The following is a 19,885-nucleotide window of genomic DNA, read 5'->3' on the forward strand; positions in this document are numbered from 1 at the left end:
ATACAAATTTAAAAAAAGGTAAAGCTTCATACACAATAAATAATTCACCAATTATGTTCAGTAATCGGGACGAAAATATCCAGTCTCTCATCTTACAAATCAATTATTGCAAGTAAAGCTATCATTATCAGAAATATTTGTAAATCATTAAATAAGGGGAATTTCCAAAATTTTAAATATTTTTAGTGTTTGATTTTTTTTTCAAATTTCAAAATTCTGCATATTAAATTTCTTAAAATATTTACAACTAATTGATGATGTTGAACTAGGGAATAGTTAAGTTATTGCTAATTTATATGAAAACAAAATAATTTATTGCATCAAATATAAATTTTTTTTCTGCGGCCCTCTCATAAAAAATTTGAGCACCTCTAACAAAAAATTTTCGTTTTATTTCTATACACACTGAATTGTTAAAAAAACATCCATGGAAATAAATATAGAATAAAATTCAAGTTTCTAAATAAAAAAATATAATGTGAGCTGTTTTGTAATTTTGAAAGACCCTCATTTTGTTGTTCAGTAGACAATTAAGCATGATTACACTTACCGCAGATTCAACCTCTATATTATATAATAAAATATCCAACATAAGAAAAACCAATAAAAACATAGTTCGAATAAAACATGCAGTTTTTCTCTATATATATATGCCTTTCGGGAGTCAAAATCTCCCAGAACGATATTTTCTACAAAACTTGAAATTGTTTTTAAGAAGATATCAAATATTCTGCGCAATGTAAATATATACAAACGCCAAGCCGAGCAAAATATAAAATGGCATCGATTGTAGATCGTAAAATATTTTAAAACATTCAAAATGGATATGTTTGGGAATATCTCAAGCAAAAAAATAGTACACTGACAACATTTGAATATCTAAAGTGGCTGAAATGTCTCATACATGCAAACATAGTAAAAGTCTTTCCGTTTTATTTACTTTCGGAGGAAATATAAAACGCGTTTTCTTGCTTTCAATGCCATTAACTAATTGAATTTAAACTTTTGCATCGATGTATTTAAATAAATATTTATATAATTGTTAGTGTAACTCATGCTGAATAGTTTACTGATAACTAGATTACGGTATGGAGTTTTGTGGTTGTTTTAGGAAAAGATGAAGTCTCTGAAGAATACAAATTCCTAAAAATGCAGCCTTCCGTGGGCTCACCATATAGGCAATATCCCCATGATTACCATGCATACAGTTTACTTCAAGTGGTCATACATACGTGCGGTTCTTTACCAAATTTACTACAGAATTTTCTTTTAATATTAAATTTCTAAGATTTAATTTTTTAATATCAATAAAATATTTATAGCATGTCATTTAACATGGCTCTCTGCATTAGAGTAAAGAAAAACAGAAATGTAGCTTCCAATCCATTGCATGATATGATATATGAGATATATTAAATTCTAAACTTGTAAGTTTTGAAATAAAATAACTTTTAGAGTTTTATATATAAAGGCTGGCATTAAAGAATGGTGGTTTTACCTGCGATATAGCGAACGAAGCGGCATTAAAGTATGTATATGACTGAAACAATTGACATTAAAATACCAAAACAAAATTTAGTTGATTTCAATATTAAATCTATTTAGAATGTATTATTTTCTGTTTTTTAGAATCTATTACTTTCTGTTAGAACATATTTTTTCCCAAAACGAAACACACAACGAAACGAAAGCATACTAATATAGAAACAAGTAAAGCGACGATTATTTATAGTTAGTTTACTAGTACTGGTGCAAGTGACGATAATAGCTATTTCGAAAGGGGGAAAGGAGGTAAAATTGAAGAAATACCCACAGATTCTTTTATAAAATAGGGTAATCCTATAGGGTAGACCCTATTTAATAAAATAGTTTTTTATTAAATAGGGTCTACATAAACGCTCACATTATATATGTACTGCAGACTTTTAAAAGAGTAATAATATATATATATATATAGATAGATAGATAGATAAATCGTAGAAATTGTCAGAAATAAAACAGAAATATTTAAAGTTTTATTCATTTTGACAACGAAAATATATTTTTAACCTAATAAAAAATATGATATCTAAATTATATTTTCTAAATGAAATTGCCAATTCATATCCCTGGAGTATTCCTACATCCTTTGTTTTCTGTAAACAAAAGAAAAAGATAATGAACTAAACCCTTACAATAAAATGATTTTTAAACAAATAATTTTTATACAAATATCTGTAAAGTTGGCTTAAATTAAATATTTTTCCTATTAAAATTAAGATAAAAAGAAAATGTAATTAAAAAAATTTTTTAAATTGTTTTTTCACTTGATTTTCTTTAATTAATAACTTTACTTTATAGTTAGTATTAGTTTTCTTTTATTAATTCTGGTCATACATTTAGGAGAACTGTAAGAAAAAAGTTAAATTTATTTTTTCTTTAAAGTTATATAAATAGTATGCCTAGCTAAGAAAATATATTTTAACTGAGTGCATTTATCAAAAAAGAATAGAGCACACTTTTCGTGGTGTAAATTAAAGCAAAAGAAAAATAAATCGTGAATGAAACACAAATGAAAATACAGAAATAAGTATACAGTAGTTCCGGTTTATAAACAAGAACATTCCTCAATGTCGAAACACTAAGTGACGGTCAAGAAGTAATGAAGAAAAAAACACGTGTAAAGTGGATTAACCAATAGGGACAGGGGACAAATTTGAACATAGAAATAACAATGACGAAATTTGAAACAAACGTGAAAGAGATTTTACGAGATCTTCAGAGTGCATCAGATTAAATTACATTGAAATTCCAATGATTGCGAAACGGTAGAATGCTAGAAAGATCATTATTTGAACTAACTGAAACTTTCAAAATATGAAATGATTCTCAAAAATCTTGTTCGGTAGATGATCAAGTTCAGTTTTGAAAGATTTTAGAAGAAAAAGATTTAAAACCAGTGAACTCCAACTTTGTACTACAATAAAAGTATTGCCACTAGAAGGTGGAGACAAAATTGAAACAAGATGCTTAGCTAATTTTCGGAAGCGGTTCAAATATTATAAATAAAAAGTGTACAAGGAGCACTAATGTAATGTACTTTAGGTAAAGGGTAAAACCTAGCACAGTAAGAAGTATTAGGTGTGAAAGAATGAAGATAATTACCGATTCCATACAACGCAATAATGCTTAGATCTTTAGCTAATGTCCTAAATGGACCATACTCAAATTATGTTTAAGATTCCTTTAAACTTTAACAACTGCTTGGGCCTGTTTAGGCCTGGAAATACAATCCGACCACCGTTATGTACTTTAGTAATAACAATATCCGAGTTAGACATTAAAGATTTTAATTCGGAAAGGGAAATTTTGCTAAGATTATTGGCAGAAGATCTAGAATTTAAATTAACAGTATTAACATTAACTGAGAACAAAAAATTTAAAATCTCTCTAAATAGGTGCAATAATTTTGGGTACTGAGGGTCGGCAGGGTTGTTATTAAAATTTGTTATAAAAAGTTGTTATTAAAATTTAAGCAGCTTCAGTTGTTATTTTTATGCTTAGCGTAAGTGAGATTGGCAAAAGAATTTTGATTAACAGGTTAGAAAATAATAGGTTTAGGAATATTGTTAGATTTGAGCCATTTACTGAATTTCGTTTCCGGGAAAAATTTATGTTAAGAGTTGAATTAGTCAGTTCTTAGTCAAGATCGTTTAGCAGTTGAGTCAACATTGAGATCAGAATTACTGATATTATTGTGTATGTCATATAATCCATGCCCAACTGAAGCTGATATATAATAAAATTTAGTAAATTTGATATAATTTGTTAGTTGAATAATGATATCTTTATGGCATAAAAAACCATTTGTTCAAATAGATTTACTATATACAGTTTTTTTTTTATAATAAATATGTCGTTATGAGATCTATAATTTTGAAAACCAGCTTTTCTGTAAACCATTATCATATGAATAAAAAAATTATATAATGATATTTTAGTTTTACTACCAGAATTGTGTTTTCTTAACCTGAAATGCCTTTGCCATATAGTACGGTAATTTTACCAGATTTTTTTTTCTGGTTAAGCTATCTATACTCTGCTGATGGACAACACTTTTTTATAAGCTTGTAATTTTTCTTTTATTATATGCTTAATATTATAATTTTTTTTAATACCTAACAGAATAATTTTAAATATTACTTTGGGAATGCAAATTAATTATAAACATTGAATTATCTTGCACGAATGAAAATGCTTATCGGATAATTTAAATACGAAATAAAAATTCAATGTTGTGAAATAAAATATTCCGTAGTTTAAATTTAGATACTGAATATAAGATACACTTATAGAAGTTAAAATATTGTCTACGAATTCTTGTAATTTAAATTTATGTTTTGAAGTAATGGTTAATTTAAAGTTAATAAAATAAATTTTAAATAAAAAATTTAATGCGGTGAAAATTTTAAATCAAATTATTGTTTTTAACGTAAATTTAAATTTCAACGTCATGATTATATCAATGAATTTTTTTAGTAATAAATTATTGTTTAATCATGCATAATTATATTTTACTTATAGTAAAGCGTTAACAATGAATTGAAAAAAAATAATTACGTTCTTTTTTTATTTATAGAAGTTAAAACCCTTAGAAATATCGTTATATCATAGGATCTTTGTTTTATTTATTTAAAAAAAAATTTGCAAAAAAAAAATTGAATTTACTAAACCTTTCAAGAAAGTATAGTATGGTACTTTTAAGGGATCCTGTGAATAATATTGGATAATTAATGGGTTTTTTATACTTAATAAAGGTTAGAAAGTTTTTCGTATATATTACTCCACTGTTTTTTTAAAAAAATAGTAGAATAATTTTAGAAAATATAATTTTGTTTATTTTATTTATTTATTTTGACCCTGCCAAGTAATATTTTTGTATACGATATAATAACGCATCTAAATACCAATTTTACAGCTTTAAAACCTTTGCCCTTTCGTAATACAAAAGGATTTCAAAGTGATAAAATAATGCAAGGAATAAATTTGAATTGAATAAAGAAAGGGATAAACAAAGAAAGCTTGAGGAAAATTCTATTTCACCAGAGAATAAATTTAACTATCTGATTAAGATTTGACAATTTTCCATTTACAGGAAAGAAACTGCACCAACCCACATATGAAGTTTACTGTAATCTATTTTTATTTTATTATTACAGTAATTTCTATATGCAATTAAGATGTGAAAATCAATAGGGATTTAAGATTTAATATTAAGTGATTTATATATAAATTTAAAATTTTATTTTGTAGAGAATAAAAAAAAGAAAACAAAATGTCTAGACCAATTTTAAATTAACAAAAATAATTAATATGCTTTAAAAAACTGTGTTAGTCACATTTAAAAAATCGGAAGGTCTTGGCTGTTCCATGGACTGCAAAATTCAGTAGAATTTAGAAACATGTCAAAACAAAATACCATTAATCAAAATTGATATTACGTCGGTCTACTTGAAGGGAATTATTCTGGTTCATTTAAGCAGGAAGAAAAATTTTACCAATTGATATTTGAAACATATAACGAACAATAAAATTACAAAAATGTTAGATACCCATGAATATTCATGCTCGAAACCTTATTAAAGATGGATTTGAAGAATAGCAGAATAATATTGATGTATTTATTGAATCTTTTTTATGATGCAAAATAGTAATTTATATTTAGTCTCATGATGAAGACTAAATAGTCATATTTCTTGTAACTATTCACAAGCTGCAATTTGTTAAGAATACAAGGAATCAAAACAATAATTCGCACATTGTTTTACATATCAGAACAACAGTTTGCACCTAGTTTTACGATGGAAAAATCCAGTTTGATTTCTTTTAAGATTAAAAATAGCGACGGGAAAAATATTTGTGATTCAAACTATAGTAGCAATATATTTTAATTTATGACAATAAAGAAAATTTCAACTATCATTAATTTCATTTCTGCCTATTTCATTAAACTTTCAATTTATATAAACGTTCAGTAAGTAAACAAGAAACATGGATATATGAATTTATTACGCATAGTTGTAAAGAAATAGTTATTATTTTACAGTTTTTTTCATACTATATTTGACTATGTATGGCAGACAAAAACCAAGAATTTAAAACTCAAAATAGGAAACGGGATACAACATTTAGCAGGAGTTGATTTTAATCTTATAAAAAATACAAGTTCCATCCAAAACAAACAAAGAATGCAATTTTTATTCAATACATTTCAAATTTTAACAAAACATATGTAGCATTAATATAAGCTTGTGTTCAAATTTTTAGAAAAAATTATAATTAGTGCTTAAACTTATCACTGAAAGTATGATTTTTAATTGTTGATAATTAAAAGTTTCCCTGCGAACGAATTTCAATTTCTTAATTTTTACCTAATTACGATGTTTTTTGGTTGTGAAATAAATTTAAATGGCTGGTTAAGTGAAAGTTACTAACTAGAGTAATTTTTTTTATTTTTTTCACCAAACCATTCTAAGAAAAATAATCTTTAAATTTAGTCAATTGTTAAAAAAATTAAGTTATGATATTGAGTTAAAACAACTTAAAATTAAAAAAGAAAAAAAAAACATCAATCTGCACCAAAAATTTTTTAAGGTTGAGAGAACATTGAAAATTTCCATAACCTGGAAAAGCAACTATGCCAACCTAATATTAATATACAGATCCTCACGAATTCAAACTTCTTTACTCGATAAAGAAATCTCCTATGTGATTAATATTGGTTGTATATCACTTAGTTAAATATAAATTTCCTTAATCATTAAATAATGGATTCTTGAAGGATTTTTTTCAGTCAGAATGTCCAACGTTCCCTTAAGCTGATTTTCTTCCATTATTTGTTAAAGAGTGTTTAATTTACTAATTAAAATTAACTATTATGAAAAACTGTTATTTTCAGCGAATAATTTGGGAAAGTGGTACACAAGAGTGGAAAATTTCTTGTTTCCGGATAGAACTTTCAGCAGCCAGCATGCAAAAGATTTAAAATTAATGTAAGAAGTTTTTTTTTTCTTGTTCAATGCTGTTAAATTGTATTGGGCTCCAAATACGATATTCAGGTATTGTATTGAATAATATCATATTAGGTAAATTATTTACATTTAATTGGTTAAACTGATTAAAATCTCCATTCATTTCAAATATATAAAATTGGAAATGAGAGTCGACATACATCACGCACTCAAAAGTAGGATTTTCAAGAATTTTTACAAAATTAAATTTAACTCTCTTTAAGAGTCTATTATTTTTGGCAATTGCTGGGGCATTTTCCATATTCCTTGTCTTCACGACTTAGGCTACACAGGACAAACCAGTCGTGATTTAAAATTTAGACTTGAGGAAAAAGAGAGCTATGTCCATTTTCAAAAACGCGAGAAATCAGTAATTGCTGCAAATTTTTGGAATCTTAGGCATGAATTCAATGTAGACAATGACAAAATTAATTCTATCTCAATTAGTTCAATTTCATCCTTCATCATTAGTTTATCTTGGAATCTTGCTTTATTTATATGATTCATGATTCCTTTGTTAACGTCATTAGTTCTTCACCACCTCTCCACAGCTCATAAAAATGCATTTAACCCTGATTTACCCCTCTCAAATACTGTGGTTTTCCTTGTTTTGTTTTTCCCTTTTTTTTTCTCTCGGCTACTGTGGTTTTTTTTATTTTTGTTCGTCTTTTTTTTCAATTTTTCTTTGGAAACTTTAAGATTTTAATTCAAATCACTTGTGTTTCATCTCTTTCACTTCTGGGAAGTTTAAAAATGGGTGCTTATTTTTTTAGAGTTTATCGACTGTCATTTCTAATTTGTATATTTCAGAAGCAAAAGAAGTTTTTTATCAAGTAATATCTTACCACTTTAGTTATTTGAGACTATTTAATTAATTTTATTGTTTTAGTTTTATTTATGAAAAATTTAAATATTTTAGAAGTATATCGTAAGAGAAGTTAAATTCATTTTTAAATTAATAATAAATTTAATTCTATATTGTTAGCTAGAAGTATTTTTTAATTAAATTAAAGCAGTTTATTAAACTATATTGAATATTGTGTTCTTAATTTTTTTTAAATGTTATGATATAAGGAAAATTTTGTCAAATCATCTATCACCCTTAAAAATATTTTTGCATTACATTGAAAATGTAGTTAACCTACACATAGAAGAACATGAAAAACTTAAATAGCTTGAAATTTTTGCAGTTGTATTTTTAATCAAACTATTTTCCATCAAAGCAATTTGTAACATCTTCGTAAACAACATTGTTGTCTGCATTTCTACGTAAGAAAAAGATAATGATGAGAATAATGCTAAAAAATATGTGCTCTAAGTGAAAAAAGAAAGCTCGGTAAAAACATTGCATTAAAAATTTTGTTTACCGTTGAGTACTCTGTTTTTTATGAGAAACTTGTTACAGAAAGTAATAACTTCCTGTAAAAAAGAAGCTTACAGATATGTTTTTGCTGCTAAAAGAAACTCTTATTACCTTTTAGAATGCGTGATTAGAAAAAAGTAAAATGCTTTTAAAGAAAATTAATTCTCATGCTGAGTGCGTAACTTCAAAAAAGTTTTAAAAATACATTAAAACTCACTTTACTTTTTCAATGAAATCACTTTAATTTAAAAGATTATTTTGCTTTTTTTTAGAGTTTATTAAGTAGAATAAGCAAATGATTCTTCTAGTTGAAGAGGGAAATTTTAAGACAAACATAACTTAAGAAAACACGGTCTTAATATAAAACAAAAATGTTTGAAGTGATTTTTGCAGGGGAAAAAACTGAGTAACCACAAGTTTTTAGCAAATTAAGTATTTGCTTTGGGGTAATCATAAAAGAGCTATTTGCTTCATTAACTAGGAAAACTTTTCAATCGAATTTTAAAACCTAATTATGTAATAGAAATTTAATATTCATTTTGGATATAAACGCATGGCGTTATTTTTCATCTGATGATTTATAAAATCAATCTTTAAAAGAAATTATTTGCGTCATTTAGTTTAATAAATGAAGTAAATAATTTCCTTAATCAAAATGAATAAATGTAGATCACGATACAATTATGATTAGCTGTAAAAATAATGTCTTTAAGAATATTTATTTTCTTAATGACCTGTTTTATTCTTTTTTAACTTTGAAATGTTCAGACAGCTATCTTAGTTAATGGAAATAAAGATTAACAAAGAATTACTAATTGGACTGAAAATATTTTTTAACTCTTATTATATATTAGACAAATTTATAAATTTTGAACCTAATCCAGAAGACAAAATAATTACCGGATAATGCACTGAAGTAAATTAGCCTTTGTTAAATACTTTAATGTAGAACTATACTTCATTTGCGTTGCATAGGGAGGAAAACTACGAGAACCTTCTGCGGCTTGTCCTATGACATAAATTTTAAACCTATGATTTTCCATTACTCAGAATACTTTCAGTCAGCTATTTGTTTGGTGTGAGCTGTTATCACCCAGCAAAAACAAATCTGTAGGTCCAGCTCCACAAAACTGCTGTTTGCCACCAGCTAAAGCGACGGGTCTGTGCCGGCAAAAGTCACTTTCAACTGTACTAAAGTGAATGGCTGGCCTTCTGTCGAGCCAACAATACCGGCCTATCGATGGCCGGTAGTACCTAACCCAGCAGTTACTGTCTAAAACGCGCTGGGTGAGTGATTGCCCGACATTTTCCAGTAGAGGGTAATCAATGAATCAATAATTGAGGGCCAGCAATTTATATACACCCAGCAGCATCCCTTTAGTTTATAGAGGTTTACGAGAGGTCATTGACCTAGTTACAGGAGTAATTAAAACCACAAACCTAATTTTTATTTAATTCAATTAGCTAAATAAATATCTAGCTATCTAATACATTTCTGAATAAATTATTAATATATGAACTAAGAAAATATTTCTAGGTTAATTTTTTCATTTAAATTGTTTTATGCAAAGAATATTTTTTACACAGTTCAACCCCTTAGTCCTAAAGATTTGCTGTGCACAATCTATGCTTCCACTTATCAATACATTTTTAAACTAGGTAAACATATGTAATAATCTTTTCTTTACAGTGATATTCTACCTAAAAGCAGAATAATAAAACTGCTGTCCAGAATTATGAAAATTCTGTATCTCACAAGTAATTTTTCAAGTTTTAACTTGAAGTCAATATATATGTCTATAATAGCTTGTAGTCAGTATATATATGTTTTAAAATAAAAGCTGTGTTCTTAAGGAATCTAGTGATACCATTGTACCCTATACAAAAATAAATACAACCTACAGCCGATAATATTAAGAGGCTGTCCAGAGATGATCATTTAGTGCGATACTGATCATGAATTCATGTTTTACTGATTATATTTAGTCTTGCAGCAAATTTAACAAAAAATAGGTGTATTGGACAAAAATGTACTAATGTAGCTAGTCATGTAATGAATTGAATGTACCCTGAAATTAGTTAAATGAATAATCAACATTGTCTCTTGCAAACATTTTATTATACAAAGACATATAAATACAAAGACATAACCTTAATCAATACAAATATTACACAAATTTCAATTTAATTTTAAAAATAATAAAAACAACAGAGAAATCATATCTTTGTCTACATAGAATCACTTGGAATAGCACAGAAGAGTTCTCCTGAAAGAGAGGATAATAAAATAAAAATTATGCAAATCGTATATTTTAAAAACATAAGTATTTTTGTGAAAATGAGCTTTTAAAACTAAAATTTCTATCGAAAAGTTTTTGCTTTTATCATTTCATTGATAAATTTTGACTCATCAAATTAGTCTTCAAATTAGTAACACCATGCAAAACATACACCTGTTATATAATTTAGAAAGATTTTGAACATAAAAGTCCTTTCTGAATGAAATTATTGAATATTGACTCACGAACCCATTAAGATTGACAACTAGTACATGAAAATCTAACTGTTAAATGAAAAGTTATTCAGGGTGTTTAATTTTGTGCTCACCTTTTCTCAGAAAATATTTAATTTTAAAAAACATGCAGTTTTTTCTTCATTAATTTTATGGTGCTCAATTTTATTGCATTTAATATTTAAAACAATTATGATATTCTAATGTAAATTATTGTTTCAAGGAAAGGTATAGAAGAAAAATTACTTTTAAATATATATTACTTACATGCACGAATGTATCAATAGTATTTCTTTTTCGCTTTACTTTTATGATTAAATTTTTAATTGTATACCCTTGACAAAAAAAATTTCAAAATTTACAACATTTTTCATATTAAAATAGGCATCAAAACAATAATATGTATTGAATTGAAACCAGAATTGAAACCATATGAAAAAAGGTTGCTCAAAATTTGCTAGTTAAAAAGGCAGATAATTTTACAATTCTGTAATAACTTTATAAATCAATAAATTCTTAAATTACTTTAATGGTGATGCTTTGTGAAATTAATATTTTCCTCATATAAAAAACACAAGAACTAGATAAGAATAACGACAGATTTGACCAATGTCACGATTTCCGTAATGTCTTTATATAACTGGTATAGATGTAAGACAAAAAATGAAAAGTTTACATAAATATTAATAACATTGTTTACATCTCTGATGAAATTTCTTTTCTTCAAATTTTTTTATTAATTTAGTTCCTTTTTTTAACAAAAAATATTTGTTAAATACTCCATTACTATGCCTAGGAATAAAAAAGGGAAAGGTGCTTCCTAAAAAAAAAAGGGTACACCGAGTTTTTAAAGGGCTTTTAATTAACACCGTAAATAGTTAACAAAATGTGTACTATTATGTAACAGCTGAATTCGATTCTTAACGACTGTAAAATTACCATCCTATACCTACTATTTTACATGTATATTTCAAAAAGTAGTTCTCACCCATTATCAAAATGAGAAAAATTTGTAGCTTACAAAGAAAAAAAACATGCTAATAGAAAATCATTGTGCAATAGAAAACATTGTGCAATAGAAAAAAATATTGTTAAACTTGAAAGCTTTTTCCATAATTTAAACTATTAACTAATAAACGATTAATTAAAAATAAATATTGAAAGGTACATATTTTTAAAAAAAATATTCATTTCAAATATTTTTAAAAAATCTTTTAATAAACTTATTGATACTAAAAAAATCTTTTAAAAATTTAACCAGTTGAGAATTAACAAAGTAAATATTTGTAATGGTATCTGAATCAAACTTATTAATACGAATAATTTTAAAAGTGTGTAATCATTTACACATTAAATTTTTTAAAACGAATATTATCAGACAGTGTCGTCAAAGGGCAGTGAGGACGGTTGGCCCTTCTCGAGGAGGTACACTGCATTTTTATTTGATACAGAAAAATTAGTTGTCATTTTCTGTAGATTAGAATAGCAGGAGTATTCTGTAGATTAGAATAACATTAACCACTTTCAACATATACTTTTCGAATTCTAGCAAATAAACTCTGTAATAGGATACACACATTATGGGCCACAAATAAAAAGAAACAAAACTTATTTAAATCTAATGAATAATTCAGAGAAAAATTAGACTGAAAACATTTAAACCTGTTTGATTGCCCAAGGACAGGAGCGTTACAATGGGCGTTTCCTTATTATAGACTTTTTTCCCTTTTTTTTTAAAAATTGCAGGCATTGGGGGGTTGTCCCATTGGCCACAGGAATGCCAGAACTACTACTTTCTTCTCGTTACCCAGTGGGCACCTGTGGTGAAGCAGGGTCGCCCACGTCACACAACCACAACCCGTTTATAGGGCGGAAAGTTAAAAAAGAATCTTTAAAAACTTCAACATTTCAATATGCAATTAAACTGGTTCTGATGTTTTTCATCTCGTTTAACTCATAAAATCGTAAGATTTCTATAATCTTTTTGCTTCTGTCGCACTTAAATGTTAGTTTAGAGATTCCTAATGTGTTTACATTTTAAACTTCTGTTTCAAGAAAACTTTTTTGTTTTTAAAAAGGTAGGTGTATATATTTTTGCCAAATAAAAATATTTTGTACTATTGAAGAATAGATAAATAAGTGAAATGTAGGTGTTATTAACATTATTTCTTAGTTACCATAAATTAAATTTACTTGCACATTTTATTAAGAATTTTTTAACTTTTACGGGGCATTTTATTTGCTTGGACTAAAAAATTGTTCTTATCGCAAAAATTTTTTCTACCAAATAATGTCTTAGAAGGCATTCAATATTGTACAGGTTAGTTTCAAGATGCTTCAAATCAGTACTTTGTCGTTACTTTTTTTTTTCTCTTTAACCTACACGTTTTTAAGCTATGTTAACAAGGTAGGTTTTTAAATATGATTGTGTTTTCACAATCAAAATCTTACTGTACTTAATAAAATTTTTAAAAAAATATTTTATATACATCAATAAAATTTATAAATATAACACTTTTTTTCATTGAATAGGGAAGTGAACGATTAAAATGAAAATTAATAACCATTATTAAAATATAAAACTACATACAGTGACCAATCACTTCTGCGCCACCTCTTTTATGTGCCTTTTGCATATATACAAAGGTTTTCAAAGGCCCTTGATCATTATATAGGAAAATAATAATAATTATAATTCTTTATGCATCATTCAGAAAATAAATATTTCAATTCAGCACACAATTTTTTTTTAAAAGTCTAAAATTTTGATTTTATTTTTTGTTTAAATAGAAAAAAATAATCCCATTTTTTAGAAAAAGTTTTCAGTTTAAAGCAAATAAACAATCTTCGTTACAGATAAAAGGAAATAAATTACTGAATCTAGTAATACAGTTCATTTTTCTTCCCTATGGGATTTTTTTCACCTTTATTGTTTCTAGGAAGACATTTTTTTATATGAATTTGAATAAGGTGTCTTATCTATCACACCACCCACATTGAAACCACCATATATACCACCCATATGCTTTCAAAATTTATCTAGCAGTGTCTTTCCCACCACCAATTAAAACGTTAGTTTTTGGTCAAGGAATGTAAAGCTATAGCGATTACTATTACTCAGTTTACGCGAAAACAGAGATGACAAAAACATTACTCGAAATCATTAAAAACAATTAGAAGGTTTAGCCGCTATTCACGACTATTTGTAGTTTTATTCAGCTATTGAAACTTTTCTATCTAGCTTTTCTTATTTGTATGAACTTACTGTTTTTAAAATCTTATGGACTTTTTCTCTTGGCCCCAAAGACTGAAGCATAATGAGAATTCACTGTATTTTATAAATGAATTCGCTTAATGCATTAAAATGTCCCTAATCCTTCTTTAAAATCATAATTCAAATAATAATAATTAAAATAATACTTCTCAAAATAATAAATTATTTATGCATATCAAAGATTCTGCAGATGATAAAAGTAATAAAACTTACAGAAATTCATGGTGGACTGGCACAGGTTTACCAACATTTGAAGAGCTAAAAGGGAAAAAAAAGGGTCTTATTTTTATGTAAATATTAACTTGAGATATACAGTAAAAAATTTTTTCAGTAAACTTTTAGCAGAAATTTAAAAAACATTATACAACGGACACCCAGAAAGATTAAGTAAAAATTAGAATAATATTTTTTAGAAATTTGAATGACAAAAATAACTTGCAGGCTACGAAATTTTATTAACAGAATCGTCATCAATAAAACAACAAAATTTTCTAAGTTCGCCTCTAGGATCACAAAATATAAGGTCAGCGTTTAAAATCTTCCAAAGAGTTAATTGAAATTTATTTTTTTATTTCCACTTAAAGATTCTCCACAAAAAATTATTGTAAATTTAGCTTTCGCTGAATCTGAAGCTTTTCTTATGTGCATGAACTTACTGTTTTTAAAATCTTATACACTTTTTCTCTTGGTCCCAAAAACTGATGCATAAGGGAGAATTCACTGCACTTTATAAATAAATTTGCTTTATACATTAAAATGTCCCTAATTCTTCTTTAAAATCATAATTCAAGTAATAATAATTAAAATACTACTTCTCAAAGTACCTAATATTAAATTAATTATGTACATCCAAGATTCTGCATATGATAAAAGTTAAAAAACTTACTGAAATTCATGGTGGACTGGCACAGGTTGAAAAGCTAAAAGGAAAAAAAAGGTCATATTTTTATGTAAATATTACCTTGTATACAGTAAAAATATTTTACGGTAAACTCTTAGCAGAAATTTAAAAAGTATTACCCAATGGACACCCAGAAAGATTAAATAAAAATTAAAATATTTTTTAGAAATTAGAATGAGAAAAATAACTTGTAGGCCAGGAAATTTAGAATGAGAAAAATAACTTTTCGACCAGGAAATTTTATTAACAGAATTGTCAACAATAAAAAAAAACACAAAATATAAGGTTAGCATTGAAAATCTTCCTAAGAGTTAATTGAAATTTATTTTTTTATTTCCACTAATAGATTCTCGGCAAAAAATTATTGTAAATTTAGCTTTTGCTGAATCTGAAGCTTTTCTTATTTGCATGAACTTACTGTTTTTTAAATCTTATACGCTTTTTCTCTTGGTCCCAAAGACTGGTGCATAAGTGAGAATTCACTGTACTTTATAAATGAATTCGCTTAATACATTAAAATGTCCTTAATCCTTCTTTAAAATCATAATTCAAATAATAATAATTAAAATATTACTTCTCAAAATAATATTAAATTATTTATGCACATCAAAGATTCTGCAGATGATGAAAAAAAAAATAAGTTAATTGATAAATCATTTTAACTATTAATAAATTTAAAAATTTGTATCAGGGGAATTGGTTGGTAATAGTTGCTTTTCTCAATTTAATTTATGTAAAATAGAACAGTTTCACATAAAAGTCATTTTTGAAATTTAATTTATTTTGAAAAAAACTTTTCAAATTGATTATAATCAAATTTTTGTCGTTTCCATATGGTTCGCCCCCTAGTACAATAATTTAAAATATGTGCGTTTAAACCCTCACTTTGCTGTGGTCAGACTGACAGGCAAACAACAACTATTTTGCTCAAGCCAAAACAGATTATGAAAATAAAATAAGAAAATTATCAATAAAAAAAAGCGGCTAGATTTTTTCGTTAAGCCGTGTTTCAAACTACTCGTAAATTTACGTTTAAATTAGTGTTCAATGGAATCTAATATTAAAGCATATTGTGTCTAATAAACTATTATTAATAATTATATTAGTCTAGCACTTCCATACAAAGCTCAATATAAGGATTTGATATTTAGTTTAAGAAAAAAAAAATTCCTTTAAGTGATAAGATGTAAGTTGTCAATGGAATAAGAGTTGAATTTGGAGCACTTCAGCTACTTGGAAAGTGAAGTTGATGAGAACAGAGACGCAGTACTTCACTCAGTTGGAAAATAGTAGAAATTTCAATTGCAAGTTACCATTGTTACAAACATGAAAGCGAGATAATTCAATAAATAATAAATACATTAAGTAATAAAACTTACAGAAATTCATGGAGGACTGGCACAGGTTTTCTAACATTTAAAGAGGTAAAAGAAAAAAAAAGGTGAATATTAACTTGAGATATACAGTAAAAAAAATTTCGCTTAACTTTCAGCAAAAATTTAAAAAGCATTACACAACGGGCACTCAAAACGTTTGAATGAAAATTAGAATAATATTTTTCAGAAATTAGAATGAGAAAAATAACTTGTAGGTCAGGAAATTTTCTTAACAGAATTGTCAACAATAAAACAACAAAATTTTCTAAGTTCGGCTCTAGGATCACAAAATATAAGGTTAGCATTGAAAATCTTTCAAGGAGTTAATTGAAAAACTTTTATTTCCACTGAAAGATTCTCTGCAAAAAATTATTATAAATTTAGCTTTCAGTGATTTGGAAGCAGTTATAACTTGTTTTCTCAATAGAATACAAGTTAAATTTGAAGCACCTCGGCTACTTCGAAAGTGGTCAAACATCCTTTTAAGAAGTTGTACTTGTAAATAAAATGGTATTATATTCTGTCTATAGCGGTCAGGAAATGATTGTAATTTAAATTGTCAACAAGTACAGAGCTCCTGTAGATTTTAGTACTCTAACTAGTCGAAAAGTAGAAATTTTGATCGCATGTTACCAATACGAGTGAGAGTTCATTAAATTAATAATAAACACAGCAAGAAATAAGAAAACCTATAGAAATTCATGGAGAGCGCTAACAGGTTTTCTAACATTTTTAAAACTAATAGAAAAAGAGTTGTTTGTTATTTTTATTGAGTATGAATTTTGTTTTCATATTGTATTGAACTTTTATATATTTTTGTAATCCCTATAAAAATCGGGCATTATTTTATATGAATATTAACTTGAAACTTAACTCTTAACAAAAATTATGAAGTAACTTAATATTGATTTCAAAATATAAAAGAATTTTGTAATATTTTTTTTTTGTATAAGTGGGGTTAGCCAATATACAATTAAGTATGAGCAACTGCGTGCTAAAAAACTTTCCATAATCTATATTTTTTTTAGGTTGTTTAAGAATTCACAGCACGATTCTTCGCAATTATTTATATTAACATGTACAAATAAATTTTTCATCTTAATTTAAACTATTTAGTATAAATTATTAAACCTTTACCTATTTTTACACTTGAATTTAGCTCAAAAATTTCATATAAATGAAATACATATAACAGAAACAATTTTTAATATTACTAACAGCAATTAGTTAACTAAAATCTAAATATTATTTAACATAAAGAAATAAGTTTTAATGAAAATTCTTGATTATTATACAAACCTATTTTCATAATATACTTAGATAAACCTGATTTATATCATATGCTACAACATATTATGAATTGCACTTAAAGAGTCATCGTACAACAGAATTTATATTTGTTTTTGGCGTGCTACTGCTCGATTGTCGCTAAAAATTTGGCGGCGATCTTGGTGTTGATAAAACATTTGTCTGTACATTTTCATTGAATTAAATTTAATATTTTTTATTATTCTATCTTAGAAAGGTGTTAATTATGATGTATTAATTGAATAAAGATGATTGCCAATCTAAAACATAGCGCCAAAACAGCACTTCAAACGCGGTTCTTTGTAAACCGAAATCTGCACGTCGTAAACATATTTGAACAATAGTAAATCAAAAATGATTAAAATAATAACTTCAATGTAATAGAAAAAAATAAAACCTTACCTTTTTTGAAAATTATAAGAATCCAACGTGCTTCTTTTTCTAAACAATAAATTCACAGTTACAGTTACTCGCTCGACCGCTTCACTGGCGGCAGCAGACAACTTTAACTTGGTGGCCCATTGGGTAGATTCAGACTGACGGGATGCGGCTGTTTGTAATGTACAGGCCCAACACTTCCTACAATGTTGGCAAAAGTTCATAGGGTGGCCCAGCAATCAACCCAGCTGACAGTAATTTGCACCTTCACTTTTCAATCAGTACCGTCAGTAATTTCGAAGATGGCCAGAACTTATGTTTTTGCTGGGCAGAGTTCATTTTGACCAGCCATCTCTCGGATTTGAGCCTTGATCACTTCATTACTAGCAAGCTAGCTATCCACTGAGCCGCAACTATGCCATTCGGACAAAAACAACGAATTTGCTGCTCACAGGTCAACCCTCTATTTCTTAACACCAAGTTGAAATCGTAAGTGGTCCTTTTCAAAGTACATCAATGAACTCTTCGGGAGTGGGCCGTGGGAACAAATGTTGTGCTGATCCTACATGATCCAAATAGTATGGCACTCAGTCGCTGACATCAACAGAGAGTATTCTGTCAATGATTCCTACGGATTGCCTTATAATACGAGTTCTTGAGATTTGACCAAATTTCTTATCAACCATTAGTAAAGAAAGTGATATAATTAGTGATCCAACAGGATTCAAACAGTAAGGCAATCTGTCGCTGACATCAACAGACAATTTTTTACCAACGGATCATTACGGATTGCCTTATTCTACGGATATCTTGTCATTTGACCAATTTCGTATCAAGAATTAGTAAAGATGCCAGCATGTTTTCCTCCTCTTTTTCTGTAATAAATTTAACTTTCTAGATAAGTTGTGACGATTCCTGGTTCTTCTTTGATATAAAGAGGTTATAAGCAGAGGGATGTGCTGCTTAACAACTTGATCACCCGAAAAGTCGTTCAATCACTATGCAGAAGTAATATTTTACACATGGCCGAAAATGAAATGCTGCAATATGCAATCAAGACTCTTACAATTTCAAAGTTGGAGAAATGGAAAAGATAAAGGAAGTAAAGCAATGAAGTTTCACATTATACTAAATGGGAGTTAGGAAGGGAATAACAAGAAAGTTAATTATATAACAGGTTCATTTTAGCTAAGTACAAAAATAGTTTATTTACAACTCTCGAAATTATGAGCACAAAAATCAATCACGAAAAATAAGATGATTATTTTTTCAGTAATAGTAGTTATATGTAATTGAATGTGTAATTAGTGTAATTCGATTTTGTTTTGTTTCAGAGCCGATTCATACGAGAAGATGCCCGTCTCTTGGTAGAGAGTTAAACCACATTCAAATAACATATTTAACATTCAAGTTCGTACATTCTACACGAAATAGACATTATTAAATAGTCACTTTAGTCAACGGAGCAATTTAAAGGTGCTATGTTTCTTTAAATAATATTTTTGTAGTCTTTATTGTTTTATTCAAATTCGAAGATGACAGAGATATAATTTCGTGATATTATTTACTTAGTAAAGAAAACCACATAACTCTCAAACTGTTAGATTTTTGTATTCCGACCCATGGTTCAAGCATAAAGGGAAATTATTAATTTTTTAATCTGCATTATTTATTAATCTTTTCTGTGCAATCTGAATGAATCATTTATTCCCCAAAAGTCAGCC

At 27.1% G+C, this 19,885-nt stretch overlaps 1 long non-coding RNA gene across 2 annotated transcripts; it reads right to left on the reverse strand.

Moving 5' to 3' along the window:
* Positions 1-10,509: 10,509 nt before the first annotated feature.
* LOC147813499 (uncharacterized) lies at positions 10,510-18,480 on the reverse strand. 2 transcript variants are annotated; one of them, XR_015432478.1, is made up of 5 exons: positions 18,186-18,480; positions 16,479-16,508; positions 15,085-15,118; positions 14,412-14,456; positions 10,510-10,679 (listed from the first exon to the last, which is right to left on the reverse strand). It is a non-coding gene; the product is annotated as an uncharacterized LOC147813499 (long non-coding RNA). The 2 variants fall into 2 exon arrangements; XR_015432479.1 differs by lacking the exon at positions 16,479-16,508.
* Between the last annotated feature and the right edge of the window lie 1,405 nt (positions 18,481-19,885).

Source organism: Parasteatoda tepidariorum, chromosome 3 (assembly GCF_982258835.1).
Source record: "Parasteatoda tepidariorum strain Cologne lab strain chromosome 3, Ptep-v5.0, whole genome shotgun sequence".
In the NCBI taxonomy this organism is placed as follows: domain Eukaryota; kingdom Metazoa; phylum Arthropoda; class Arachnida; order Araneae; family Theridiidae; genus Parasteatoda; species Parasteatoda tepidariorum.